Source organism: Cervus canadensis, chromosome 18, assembly GCF_019320065.1.
Source record: "Cervus canadensis isolate Bull #8, Minnesota chromosome 18, ASM1932006v1, whole genome shotgun sequence".
In the NCBI taxonomy this organism is placed as follows: domain Eukaryota; kingdom Metazoa; phylum Chordata; class Mammalia; order Artiodactyla; family Cervidae; genus Cervus; species Cervus canadensis.
In genome coordinates this window covers 22,630,717-22,644,917 of record NC_057403.1, presented here as the reverse complement: position 1 = coordinate 22,644,917, position 14,201 = coordinate 22,630,717, and the positions used below count along the sequence as shown (strand labels likewise).

Sequence of the window (14,201 nt, the reverse complement as noted above, 5' to 3'; positions counted from 1 at the left end):
CTTGTGGCTCACTCTCTCCTCTCCTAGAACTTTCTAGAAGTCACCTTCTCCAGAAGGCCTTCCCTGGCCCTCAGATGAACAAGTGCACAGTGTAGAGAGAAGTGTCTGTCTGATCTGGTCCACATGGGGCATTTGCATCAGTCACTGTGAAGGAGAGAGGAGGCTCCTGGGAAATCGTGTTTTGCCCTGGAATTGCCTGGAGTGAGAAATCCCAGGTCTGCGCCTACTCTTGTTGCCCAAACTCAGCCTCTGTTCACCAGTGCCAAGAAGAAACATGGAGATGGAATTTTGAGGGAAGTAGAAAAGAGTAGCTTTAATTTCTTTGCCAGGCAAAGGGGGCCACAGTGAGCTAATGCCCTGAAGACTGTGTGGCCCACCCTGGAAGGGGTAGTAAGGAGTTTTATAGTGTTTAGGGAGCAGGATGTGATCAATTCGTGGACAGTTCTTGGATTGGTTGGCATCAAGGTGAAGTTTCAAGCATCATCAACCTTCTGGTTTCAACCAGTCTAGGGTCCATGTTCTTGTGGTCAGCAGTTTTCATCTGCTCAGTGGGTCTTCTTTTTTATTTGGGTTGGTGGTGGGGGATCTTCTTCCTGTAAAAACAAAAACAACTTACGAATGTGTGTTAGGCTTTATCTATATCTTTCAGAGAACTGGGAGTTTGGTGACTCTCTTACATGGCTGAGTTACCATCTAAATTGCTACAGTTCCTTAGCCCAACAGCTCTTCTTTGTTTCTACATCTTCACTTTTCCCAATCATTAACTCTTGAGTCAGTATTTTACTTCGAAAGACAAGGACACCAGGGGCTTGTACACAGTTTCACTGTTGTGAGCACAGCATGTCTGAAGTTGGTTTCCGAGAAATAGACGGCGAGATGGAGATATGCATGCAAGAGTTTCACCAGGGAAGCCTCCAGGGAGTGACCCCCCCTGGGGAAGCTGAGGTTGCAGGATGGGGAGCAGGTGGTAGTGGACTGTGAAATGGCTGCATGGAGGCCCTGGTCGGTCCCACCTGGGGCTCTGGGACTCTGGTGCCCACAGAGCTGTCCCAAACAAGAGCAAGGGGCTGGCTTCATACTCTTGCATCAACAGTGGTTGGTCACAGATTTCTGTGGGGAGGGGGTCTGACCAGGGCAAGGTAAGCTCCCTTTGTCAAAGGCAATTCTTGGAAAGGGATCAGGTCTGAGCTGTTAGCAGCAGACGTTCCCAGGAGCTAGAATTAAATGCCTCAGTCCCAAAGGAGGTGTGGGCAGCCACCATAGTGTCCACTACATGGGGCAGGACACCAGGGGAGGTCCAACCTTCTCTAAGTATGTGGAGATGAACTAACAACCATCAGATAAAGCATGTTTTCTCCTCCTTTCCTGACAGAGAAAACTCCCCAGTGATGTGAAAAGCAAAGTTTTATCTGGATATTCTCAGACTTCCTCAAAGGAATGTGACAGTTCTGGGGAGAGCTAACCCTGGCCCCAGATCCCTGCCAACCTCCTTTCCTTCCCATTTACAGCTCCATCCTACACCCCAGCCTGAGTGAGCCTAGCTCCATCCACATCCATATCCAGCCACCCATTTATTTAAACTCTTTATCCCTGCTTCTCTTCTGTGGTTATTTGTTTTGGTTTGGTTTGGTTTGGTTTGGTTTGTTTAGTCGCTAAGTTGTGTCTGACTCTTTTGTGACCCCATGAACCACAGCACATCAGGCCTCCCTGTCTGCGAGATTTCCCAGGCAAGAATACTGGAATGGGTTGCCATTTTCTTCTCCAGCAGATAGTCCCAACCCAGAGGTCGAACCCAAGTCTCCTGCTTGACAGGCAGATTCCTTGCCGCCGAACCACCAGGGACGGTTATATGTCCCTAATAATTATCCCATCTGTCTGAGGGTTAAAAAAGAAAATGAAAAATGACAAAGAACTAAAAGAACTAAGGCACAAAAGCAAACTTCATTAGTTCAGTTCAGTCGCTCAGTTGTGTCTGACTCTTTGCGACCCCATGAACCACAGCACACCAGGCCTCTCTGTCCATCACCAATTCCCGGAGTCCACCCAAACCCATGTCCTTAGAGTTGGTGATGCCATCCAACCGTCTCACCTCTGTTGTCCACTTCTCCTCCTGCCCTCAATCTTTCCCAGAATCAGGGTCTTTTCAAATGAGTCAGCTCTTCACATCAGGTGACCCAAGTATTGTAGTTTCAGCTTCAATATCAGTCCTTCCAATGAACACCCAGGACTGATCTCCTTTAGGATGGACTGGTTGGATCTCCTTGCAGTCCAAGGGACTCTCAAGAGTCTTCTCCAATACCACAGTTCAAAAGCATCAATTTGTCGGCACTCAGCTTTCTTTTTAGTCCAGCACCCACATCCATCTATACATGACCACTGGAAAAACCGTAGTCTTGACCAGATGGACCTTTGTTGACAAAGTAACGTCTCTGCTTTTTAATATGCTGTCTAGGTTGGTCATAACTTTCCTTCCAAGGAGTAAGCGTCTTTTAATTTCATGACTGCAGTCACCATCTGTGGTGATTTTGCAGCCCCAAAAAATAAAGTCTCTCACTGTTTCCACTGTTTCCCCATCTATTTGCCATGAAGTGATGGGACCAGATGCCATGATCTTAGTTTTCTGAATGTTAAGCTTTAAGCCAACTTTTTCACTCTCCTCTTTCACTTTCATCAAGAGACCCTTTAGTTCTTCTTCACTTTCTGCCATAAGGGTGGTGTCATCTGCATATCTGAGGTTATTGATATTTCTCCTGGCAATCTTGATTCCAGCTTGTGCCTCCTCCAGCCCAGTGTTTCTCATGATGTACTCTGCATATACGTTAAATAAGCAGGGTGACAATATATAGCCTTGAAGTACTCCTTTTCCTATTTGGAATCAGTCTGTTGTTCCATGTCCAGTTCTAACTGTTGCTTCCTGACCTGCATACAGGTTTCTCAAGAGGCAGGTCAGGTGGTCTGATATTCCCATCTCCTTCAGAATTTTCCACAGTTTATTGTGATCCACACAGTCAAAAGCTTAAACTTCATTAACATTCTAGTAAAAATTTTACGAGGTCAATAGTAAAACAATTAGATAAAATTAGGATTTAATGGCTTCAATGATTCTTTCGATTTTATTATTTTTAAGCATTGCAATTACTGTACTGCTTAGAAGGAGAAATTTGCTTTAGGAAAATTGGGCACAGGGAGGTATAGACCATTATGTTCAAGCTAGACTGGGTCTTGTTCGAAAATCAATTATCTGTGTTATTGATATTAATAACGTACCATGTTATTAAATTGCTTTAAGTCTCAGTTGCTTCATTCGTCACACATGGATAACAAATTATTTCAAAATATTGTTCTGGGAACTAAACACCTTTATGTATAACCTACTTAACTTGTGGTTTCTGTCATGTATTACAATAGTTCAGAGCCAGGTGCCTGCATCTGAACCCTGGCCATGACTCAGAATCTTCATAACACTGGAACAGTTGCATAATATAGTCAAGCCTGAATTATTTTTTGTGTGTAAAAGTGAGGACAATAGTATATGCTTCTTGGAGTTTTTATGATATTAAGTAGGGTATAAGTAAAGTATTTAAAATAGAGTCTAAAACATGGTAACAATAAGGAAATGCTAAGCACTTTTTTATAGATGGTAATATCAATAAATGTTTCTCTTCACTTCCTTCTTGTATTAGAAAATAGAGTTTTAAAAACAGGGGTGGTCAGAAATCATAGAGTTCCCAGGTGACTCAGTGGTACAGAATCTGCCTGCCAATGCGGGAGACTTGGGTTCGATCCCTGGGTTGGGAAGATCCCCTGGAGGAAGAAATGGCAACCCATGCCATTATTCTTGCCTGGGAAATTTCGTGGACAGCATAGTCTGGTGGGCTGCAGTCCATAAGGTCACAAAGAGTCAGACACTTCTGAGGGAGTTGGACATCAAATCAGAAATCAGTGCCTCCTTCACCTTTTCTATTTTAGGGCCACAAGCTATCACTAATAAGTGTTAAAATAAATAAGTAGGGGTTTCCCTGACAGTCCATTGGTTAAGACTTCACCTTTCAGTGCATAGGGTGCAGGCTGAATCCCTGGTCAGAGAGTTAAGATCTCACATGCCTTGTGGCCAAAAAAAAAGCCAAAACAAAATAGAAGCAATAGTGGCTTCCCTGGTGGCTCAGTGATAAAGAATCTGCCTGCCAATGCAGGAGACATGGGCTTCGATCCTTGGTCCAGGAAGATCCCACATACCTTGGAGCAACTAAGCCTATACACTACAACTATTAAGCCAGTGCTCTAGAGCCTGGGAGCCACAATTACTGAAGCCCGCATTCCCTAGATAGAGCCTGTGCTCTGCAAACAAGAGAAGACATTGCAATGAGAAGCCCTTGCACTGCAGCTAGAGAATAGCCCTCACTCTCCCCACCTAGAGAATGCCCACAGGCAGCAACGAAAACCCAGCACAGCCAAAAACAATAAATACAAAAAATTTTAAATAGAAGCAGTAATGTAACAAATTCAATAGACTTTAAAAATTCAAACATAGACTTAAAAAAAATCTTTAAATAAATAAAACTATTCCTGAAAACAAATCTTCCTAAATCTGAGGATAGATCTACCTGCATACACCACTTTTTATGTGTGGAGTGGAGACTTTCTTCCCCCTTCAATAACAAGTGGTGAGTAGTGCTAAGGAGGAGAGAGGCTGCCAGGGGAGTGCCTGAACCTTGTTTCTCAATGGCCTGAAAGTTCCCGAATGTCCTTAGTGTTGACTGGGATGTTTACTTGTTTCCATGAATTAATGACACATGTACTCTTGGGTGGAGAGGCTAAGAAATCTATGACATTGCTCAAAAGCCATCAGAACAGCTAAACACAATCTGAAACAGGTGAGTGTTCTCACCAAGAGCTGAAATCTGTTTTGTGGTCAGAAACCATGTAAGTAATACCAGCTTACAGGTACACCAGCTTCTATGGTGCATCCTTGTGATAAAAAAAAAAAAAAAAAAATCTCCAAGCAAGTGGGCTGTAGATTGCATGGTATGAAGAAAAAGGACCCTTCTGGGATTTCAGTCCTGCTGTGATGATAGCTCATGTGATTGTTGTTGTTTAGTCATTGCTAAGTTGCATCCGGTTCTTTTGCAACCCCATTGACTGTGGCCCACCAGGCTCTTCTGTCTGTGGGATTTTCCAGGCAAGAGTACAGGTACAGGAATGAGACGCCATTTCCTTCCCCAGGGGATCTTCCCCATCCAGGGATCAAACCCATGTCTCCTGCTTTGGCAGGCAGATTCTTTTCCACTGAGCTACCAGGGTAGCCCAGTCCATGTGATAGCCCTGAGTAATAACAGTCATTTATTGAAGGTTTAGCATGTGCCAACTGATTTCTCACTATTTTATGGACTCTTGTGAACAGATGCTATTCTTAGGCCTGTCTTGAGATGGAGATACTGAAGTTCAGAGAGAAGTCGTTTGCTGGGTCTTCTGGCTGGGAAGTGACAGAGCTAGGATTTGAGCCCAGGTCTGCTGACTCTGTTGTAGCAGTCTGATGGCAGGTTGGAAAAGACTGCCCAGACACGGAGCATTTCAGAAAGGAGTGAGTTTATTAAGGACAAAGAACAGAGATAATGCGAGCACTGCAAGCACAGCGGACCATCCTTCTGACAGACAGGGCGAGCCAACTCTTAGAACAGTGGGTCAGCTCAAGGGAAGAGTCAATGCCTTTCATGGGCTATTAGCCAGTTTTTATAGCCTCAAGATAAAGAAAACTCCTGCTGGAAGGGTGGCATTAAGTGATTGGTTAGGGCGCCATAGGATGAGAACAGGGGTGGGCATTTTACCTAATATGGAGTCAGGAAGCTGGCCGGTAAGGATCAGGAGGGCTTTTGGCAACAATTACAACAGGGTTCAGTCAGTTCCCAAGCTCATCAGAGATGAGCCTGGGGCAGGACTCCACATCTACGGTCTTGGTGTAAAGTCTCGCACCTGTGACCTTGGTTTCGGGCTCCACAGACCACAAAGTCTGCAGTCTCCCCACCCTGCTGTTCCCCAGGGCTGAGTAGACCAGGGATTTGGGGTCAACGTGTGAGAAGCCCACCTCTGGTTGCTTACCATGGACATCTGGCAGACTCCATTCTCAGGGCACCACGGTGTTCCCACTGCTCCACTCCATTCTCCACAACCCTGACCAGTTCCAGGATCCCTCCTCCTTCCAGCCCGAGAGGTTTCTGGCTGCCAACAGAGCTTTTCAGAAGAGTCCTACGCTTCTGCCCTTCTCTGCAGGTCAGTGTCCATGACTTTGTCCAGGCCAGGGGCTGCTGTGTGACTCCAGGGAGAATCCCTTACCTCTCTGCACCTCCCTCTCTGACACTAGCCAGTGACTTTGTGATTGCTGGTGTCAACTTAAAAAATATATATATGTATATATACATACATACATACATACATATATATATATATACACAACCTAAAAGTTGAGAGTTATGTTTTATTTGGCAGAAATTTTTAGGATTTAAGCCCGAGAGACAGCATCTCAAATAACCCAGAGAATTGCTCCTAGGAAGCGAGGGGAAAAGCCGGATTATACAGAAGTTTTACAACAAAGGGCAGGTACCCTGAACAGTAAGAGATTATTGTTAATTAAAGGAAACCAGATATCCCAGGTTAAGGAATTTAGCGGCTTTTCTTTGTATGGGAAAATGCAAGAGTCTGGGCTCACTGAAATCATTCCTTTCATATGTATCTCCCTCTCAGGGGCCGTATCTTGTGTTTATTCACATCCTGAGTTCCTCAGAGTTTACCATAGGGAGTGGCTGCAGCCTAATGACTGTGGGATCGCTGGTATTGTTCCTTCCTGGGTCTCCTCAGGGCTCAGAAGTTCACATTTGGAGGGACGGAATCGCTGATAACTGTGACATCATTGTTTGTCAATTTGGCAAGAAAGTACTCCATTTCTCATTGGTTTGGAAAACACATGCTGGAGACCAGGCTCAGGGTAGATGGGAAGCACAGACATACCCTAGCCACAGTTAATCCCTGAGGTCAGTTCTCACTCAGGAACTATAGATTGTGCCAAGCCTATGGAAAACACCTGAAAGGTTTTTGTGTGTGTGTGTGTGTGGTTTTTTTTTCCATTTGCTAAATAATAATAATTTAAAAACTAATTAAACATAAACCTCGAACGTCTAGGTAAAATAAACAGCACATTTAATTCAAAATAGAAAATGCTTTTAAAATTATCAGTTTTGTTAGAGTTATCTAAAAATTAGACAGCTTTGTGAATGTGAAATGTGAAACCCAAGCAACTCCATTTTAACATAGCACCGCCATTTTGAGTAAAACCCCCTCCCGAGGAGAGAAAACAAAACTTTAAGACAATGAAACTCAACGAGCCAATCAGGGGAAGACAGGAAGCCCCTCACCTCCTTACTCTAACCCACCAATCAGTAGCTAACAAGACATCCTTAGTTAAAGAATTAACCAATCCCCTTAAGCTTCCCGTTTTCCCCACTATACAGTATAAAAATAGATCGTCGCCATCACTTGGGGGCTCTCTCCACATGGCCATTAGGTTGTGTGGAGGGAGTCCCTGCTCGAGCTTGTAATAAAGTTCCTCACTGCTCTTGCATCGATCTGCGGCTCCTGTGGTGTTTGGTGGGATTCCGCGATCCGGGTACAACAGTGAACACTGGCTAATCATTTTATTTAAACTACTTTTTAATTATACATGTGAAGGAGGAAACAGACAGAGCTGGACTCTGTCTCAGGCCAGGCTGCGAACATAAGGCTACACGCATGGTCACCCTCCCAGTGGACTCTGAACTTTGTGCCCGGTGTCTATAGAAGTGGCAGACCAATGGGAAACCAGACCCCCAGATAAAAGAGCCTCAGGACTGGTACTTGGACTCTCCATTGCCTAAAAGAAAATGCTAATTATCTCTGTAACAGAACAAAGTCATAAATTCCATTATGTTTATCGGGATATGACCACAGTCCTATTGATACATGCCCACTGTTTATCTAGTCTTGTGACACATGAATCATGGGTTAACTTCGATCGTATCTCTCTTTTACCTTGTCCAGACTAGTTTCAAGGAATTTGGGGAGGTGGGTTTGAGCAAGTACACTTAGGGTATATAAGATTTTCACAAAAACTGGTTGGGGTCCTTGGCTAAGAGGAGACTCTGCCTTGGGCCCGCCACTGTAATAAACTGCACTCCACTATCTGCACTGTCCTTCTGAGTGAGTTTGTTTCCTGGAACACGTGGCTACAACATATGTAAAGTAAAGTGAAAGTTGCTCAGTAGTGTCCGACTCTTTGGGACCCCATGGCCTATACTGTCCATGGAATTCTCCAGGCAAGAATACTGGAGTGGGTAGCCTTTCCCTTCTCCATGGATCCCTGGGATCCCAACCCAGGGATCAAACCCAGGTCTCCCACATTGCAGGCATATTCTTTACCAGCTGAGCCACAAGGGAAGCCCAAGAATACTGGAGTGGGTAGTCTATCCCTTCTCCATCAGATCTTCAATTGAGCAGATCGAACCAGGGTCTCCTGCATTGCAGGTGGGTTCTTTACCAACTGAGCTATGAGGGTAAAGCAAACACTTAATAAAAAATTAATCCTGCAGAACGAGAGTATATAAAGTGAAAGTATGGCAGTTCCCCTGGCAGTCCAGTGGTAAGGACTTGGCATCTTCACTGCCAGGGCCCAGGTTCTGGGATCCCTGGTCTGGAAACTAAGATTCTGTAAGCCATGAGGCATGGTCTAATTAATTAATTATGAATTAATAATAGAATGAAAATAAAGTCCTCCTCCCCATCCTATTCCTAGATCACAAGCTATAAACTTAGTGATAAGCATGGCTAATGATTTCTTACACATCCTTCAAATTTTGTTTATTCAAATGCACATATAAATATGAATCTATGTATAGTTTGACAAAAATAAGTGCTCTTAGCATCCCGTTGTGGACCTTTATTTAGCCATCCATCTTGGATATTGTACCTTTGCAGCATGCAGAGTTCTAACTCTTTCTTCTTAATGTTTGTGTGGCTTCTTTCCTTGAGACACCATAATTTATTCACTCATTCCCATACTGATGTGGATTGTTTCAAGGTTTTGGGTTTTTTTAGTTTGCTCTTTTTTAAATTATTTTTAACTGAAGGATAATTGCTTTACAGTATTGGTTTGATTTCTGCCAAACATCAACATGATGTTTCAAGTGTTTCTCTTTGCTGCAGTGTACACTGTTCTACGTGGGTCTCCAGCATCCCCAGAGTGTTACTGAAGGAGCAGTCTCTAGGAGCAAATTCCTGGGTCACATGCATTCATTGAAGAAGCTACTGCTTTCACTGTTCTGTACAGCTGAAACTAACACAAACCGTAAACCAACTACAGTTCAATAAAAGAGGCTACACCTGGGCTTCCCTGATGGCTCAGTGGTAAAGATTCTGCCTGCCAATGCAGGAGACACAGCTTCAAGCCCTAGTCCGGGAAGATTCCATATGCCAAGGAGCAGCTAAGCCCATGTGCCACAACTATTTAACCTGTGTTCCAGAGCCCAGAAGCCACAACTACTGAGCCCCCGGGGTGCAGCTACTGAAGCCCATGCACCGTAGAGTCCCTGCTCTGCAACAAGAGAAGCCTCCGTGATGAGAAGCCTGAGCACCTCAACTGGAGAGTAGCCTCCTCTCACTGCAACTAGAGAAAGCCTGCCCAGTAACAAAGACCCAGCACAGCCAAAAACAGATAAATAAAAAAAAATTATTGTTTTTACAGAAGCAGTTATTGCCTGATTCTGTGGGCTGCTACTGAAAGACAAAAGGATGCAGACCCAAGGATGACCTTAAGCAGGGCTAATCCATCATTTTCCCACCTGATTTTTTGGTGTATTTGAAACATGGTTGATTCCTGGGGTTTTTGAAAGTCCCAGGACCTCACTTTCCCAGTATCTCAGGGAAGATACTGAAATGCCTCAGTCTATCTTCTCCACAAACCCAGGGGCAACTTTGCTTCTCAGATGGAGCTGTCCACACTCATTGAGGTGATCACCTAGGACGTACCTGCCTTCACAGGTAGACGAGAGTATGTGACATCTTGGCTTATGGGAGAATGAAGTTTCAATGTTCACAGGTGAAATCAGGAAAGATTTCTGAACTGAAATCCCAGTCTTAAACTGTCAGTGGCTCGGACAGTGGCTCAGAGGTCATCTCTGACCTGTCTCTCTCTCCAGGTCTCCTGTTATCTCTAATCTGTCCTTCCCACTCCCTTCTCTCTGTCTCTCCCTCCTCATCTCTGATCTCAGACTCCCTGCTCCCCTTGGGTGCTGAGTATGCCCCAGAGAGTCTCTGGCCCGGACTGAGCTCTTTGTCTACCTGACGTGGCTGGTACAGCACTTCTCGCCCACCTCGCCACTGCCTCCTGTGGCTCTGGACCTGCAGACCCAGGACAGCTTTCCAGCTCATCCTACAACCAGAACAGCTCCTGCAGGGCCATGCCCACTTCTGACATGGAGCATCTGTCCCCTGGCTGGGACCCTGTGCCTTCCTTCCATTGTCTGGCCTCAGTTTCCCTAAATGCACAACATTAATGTCCACAAATAGGCTCTGGGGTCTGACACTCTGGTTTGGGGCTCCCTTCATTCAATGGGAGTTCTATCCCCAGCTCCCAGAATGGCAGCTGGCATACAGTAGGTGCTCAATAAACATTTGCTGCATGAATGCAGGGGCGTTTTGTTTTGTTTTTGCATTTTTAAAATCTATTTTATTCAAGTGTAGTTGATTTACAATGTTGTGTTAATTTCTTCTGTACTTCAAAGTGATTCAGTTATACATATGCATACATTCTTTTCAATTATAGCTTATCAAAGAATATTGAATGTAATTCCCTGTACTATTCAGGAGGGCTTTGTTGTTTATCCATTCCATATATAATAGTTTGCATCTGTTAATCCCAAACTCCCTCTACTTTCCTCCCCCACCTTCCTTTCTTTGGTAACCACAAGTCTGTTCTCTGTGTCTGTGAATTTATTTCTGTTTTGTAGTAAGTTCATTTGTGGTCATATTTTAGATTCCACTTATAAGTGATATCATATGGTTTTGTCTTTCTCTGTCTGACTTACTCAACTTAGAATGATAATCTCTAGGTCCATCCCTGTTTCTGTAAATGGCATTATTTCCTTCTTTCTATGGTGGAATAATATTCCGTTGTATGTATATACCAAATCTTTATCCTGAATGAATGTGTTTCTTCAATAAATCCAGCGCTGACACTTTCTCTACTATGTGACCTTGGTCAAGTGATTTTCCACCTCACAGCCTCAGTTTCCTCACCTGTAAAGTGGGGTAATAAAAATACCTGCCTCACAGACCATTCAACAAATTATTTATCAAACATCTGCTACATACTAGGCTCTGCTCTAGGTGCTGAGAATACCACAGGGAACAAACAGGGAAAGGTACTTACATTTGCAGAGTTGACATTTATGTGTGTTGAAGGAGGGAGATGGGGTAGATAATAATTAACAGACAAGAAATAACTGAAAGGTATGGGATGCTTTGTGTGTGTGTGTGTGTGTGCGTGTGTGTTTCTATTTATTTTTATTAGTTGGAGGCTAATTACTTTACAATATTGTAGTGGTTTTTGCCATACATTGACATGAATCAGCCATGGACTTACATGTATTCCCCATCCTGATCCGCCCTGCCACCTCCCTCTCCACCTGATCCCTCTGGGTCTTCCCAGTGCACCAGCTCCGAGCACTTGTCTCATGCATCCAACCTGGGCTGGTGATCTGTTTCACCATAGATAATATACATGTTTCTATGCTGTTCTCTCGAAACATCCCACCCTCGCCTTCTCCCACAGAGTCCAAAAGTCTGTTCTGTACATCTGTGTCTCTTTTTCTGTCCTGCATATAGGGTTATCGTTACCATCTTTCTAAATTCCATATATATGTGTTAGTATGCTGTAATGTTCTTTATCTTTCTGGCTTACTTCACTCTGCATAATGGGCTCCAGTTTCATCCATCTCATTAGAACTGGTTCAAATGAATTCTTTTTAATGGCTGAGTAATATTCCATGGTGTATATGTATCACAGCTTCCTTATCCATTCATCTGCTGATGGGCATCTAGGTTGCTTCCATGTCCTGGCTATTATAAACAGTGCTGCGATGAACATTGGGGTGCACGTGTCTCTTTCAGATCTGGCTTCCTCAGTGTGTATGCCCAGGAGTGGGATGCTGGGTCATATGGCTGTTCTATTTCCAGTTTTTTAAGAAATCTCCACACTGTTTTCCATAATGGCTGTACTAGTTTGCATTCCCACCAACAGTGTAAGAGGGTCCCCTTTTCTCCACACCCTCTCCAGCATTTATTGCTTGTAGACTTTTGGATAGCAGCCATCCTGACTGGTGTGTAATGGTACCTCATTGTGGTTTTGATTTGCATTTCTCTAATAATGAGTGATGTTGAGCACCTTTTCATGTGTTTGTTAGCCATCTGTATGTCTTCTTTGGAGAAATGTCTGTTTAGTTCTTTGGCCCATTTTTTGATTGGGTCATTTATTTTTCTGGAATTGAGCTGCAGGAGTTGCTTGTATATTTTTGAGATTAATCCTTTGTTTCTTCATTTGCTATTATTTTCTTCCAATCTGAGGGCTGTCTTTTCACCTTACTTATAGTTTCCTTTGTTGTGCAAAAGCTTTTAAGTTTCATTAGGTCCCATTTGTTTAGTTTTGCTTTTATTTCCAATATTCTGGGAGGTGGGTCGTAGAGGATCTTGCTGTGGTTTATGTCGGAGAGTGTTTTGCCTATGTTCTCCTCTAGGAGTTTTATAGTTTCTGGTCTTACATTTAGATCTTTAATCCATTTTGAGTTTATTTTTGTGTATGGTGTTAGAAAGTGTTCTAGTTTCATTCTTTTACAAGTGGTTGACCAGTTTTCCCAGCACCACTTGTTAAAGAGGTTGTCTTTTTTCCATTGTATATCCTTGCCTCCTTTGTCAAAGATAAGGTGTCCATAGGTTCGTGGATTTATCTCTGGGCTTTCTATTCTGTTCCATTGATCTATATTTCTGTCTTTGTGCCAGTACCATACTGTCTTGATGACTGTGGCTTTGTAGTAGAGTCTGAAGTCAGGCAGGTTGATTCCTCCAGTTCCATTCTTCTTTCTCAAGATCCTATTGGCTATTCGAGGTTTTTTGTAATTTTCCATACAAATGTGAAATTCTTTGGTCTAGTTCTGTGAAAAATCCCGTTGGTAGCTTGATAGGGATTGCATTGAATCTATAGATTGCTTTGGGTAGTATACTCATTTTCACCATATTGATTCTTCCAATACATAACTCGGAATATTTCTCCATCTATTTGTGTCCTCTTTGATTTCTTTCATCAGTGTTTTATAGTTTCTATGTATAGGTCTTTTGTTTCTTTAGGTAGATATACTCCTAAGTATTTTATTCTTTTTGTTGAAATGGTGAATGGTATTGTTTCCTTAATTTCTCTTTCTGTTTTTTCATTGTTAGTGTATAGGAATGCAAGGGATTTCTGTGTGTTAATTTTATCTCCTGCAACTTTACTATATTCATTGATTAGCTCTAGTAATTTTCTGGAAGAGTCTTTAGGGTTTTCTATGTGGAGGATCATGTCATCTGCAAACAGCGAGAGTTTCACTTCTTCTTTTCCTATCTGGATTCCTTTTACTTCTTTTTCTGCTCTGATTGCTGTGGCCAAAACTTCCAACACTATGTTGAATAGTAGTGGTGAGAGTGGGCACCCTTGTCTTGTTCCCTGTTTCAGGGGAAATGCTTTCAATTTTTCACCATTGAGGGTGATCTGCTGTGGGTTTGTCATATATAGCTTTTAATATGTGAGGTATGTTCCTTCTATTCCTGCTTTTTTGGAGAGTTTTAATCATAAATGAGTGTTGAATTTTGTCAAGGCTTTCTCTGCATCTATTGAGATAATCATATGGTTTTAATCTTTCAATCTGTTTGTGTGGTGTATTACACTGATTGATTTGTGGATATTGAAGAATCCTTGCATCCCTGGGATAAAGCCCACTTGGTCGTGATGTATGATCTTTTTAATATGTTGTTGGATTCTGTTTGCTAGAATTTTGTTAAGGATTTTTGCATCTATGTTCATCAGTGATATTGGCCTGTAGTTTTCTTTTTTTGTGGCATCTTTGTCTGGTTTTGGAAATAGGGTGATG

The 14,201-nt window shown here is 43.0% G+C and overlaps 1 long non-coding RNA gene across 1 annotated transcript in view; it reads right to left on the bottom strand.

Annotated features, from left to right (window-relative positions):
• Window positions 1–340: 340 nt before the first annotated feature.
• LOC122420320 overlaps window positions 341–14,201 on the bottom strand; it is a 24,000-nt gene continuing 10,139 nt past the window's right edge. Inside the window, exon 3 of the long non-coding RNA XR_006263257.1 lies at window positions 341–593. This is a non-coding gene — a long non-coding RNA (uncharacterized LOC122420320). The remainder of the gene's footprint in view (window positions 594–14,201) is intronic.